Raw genomic sequence first — 856 nt, 5'->3', positions numbered from 1 at the left:
CCCTCCAATAACAACACTTTCACATAAATGGAATGATGCGTAATGAAAAAAATACAAATACTCAAATAGGACGCTCTACAGACATCATCATTTAATAAGTTATATTTCTGAAAATGGGACCTCAGTATAATTGTTGGAATTTAAACCTTGATAGAAAATACCATTCTTTATGAATGATAATCTTATAAGTAATTTACGATACATGGTGTAAGCTATTTCAGTTTTCACGTCTTAAGATTTTGTCATTTTCTTTCCAGTAAAATAAATAAGATTGTTATAAGAACAAAGGAGTTCAACGACAATTATAATTGATTCACTTGGGAGAAATTCAATTGGTCAAATTTAGAGACATGAGTCTCCCAAGGATACATCCAACACTAGGGTCTAGGGGCCTAAAATGGTATAGGTTTGTCAGATGATTGTACTGATTCAATCAGTAAAGTTATTGTAGATTTATATGATTTTCTGTTTCAGGTGGATATTCTGAGTGTCAAAATATGTTCTGGTTAAATGATGATGCTTCCTTCAAACATGTCAAAATCTGAAGATTCGAATTGGATGAAAACTTAAGATCTGAAGAAACATCAAAAAGAAAAAACACAACTATTCATTCATCGTCCACCAACGTGTAACGTGAAAGAGTAGGTCCGGCAAACAATCTAGTCTCTACCTGTGTATGCTGTAAATATACAAATAATGACTCTCGATTATTGTAACAAGTTACATGAGAGATAGAACCTTATACATAAGAAGGTAAGGAAGCAGTCCTGAACCACAAGGAAAAAGGAGAGGTTGATCTATAGTTCTTTATGCTAAAAACATAAAACAGTGTCTTTTTACTTTTTACTTTTAGAGC

Source organism: Capsicum annuum, chromosome 3 (assembly GCF_002878395.1).
Source record: "Capsicum annuum cultivar UCD-10X-F1 chromosome 3, UCD10Xv1.1, whole genome shotgun sequence".
Taxonomy (NCBI): Eukaryota; Viridiplantae; Streptophyta; class Magnoliopsida; order Solanales; family Solanaceae; genus Capsicum; species Capsicum annuum.
This window is presented reverse-complemented; position numbering follows the sequence as displayed.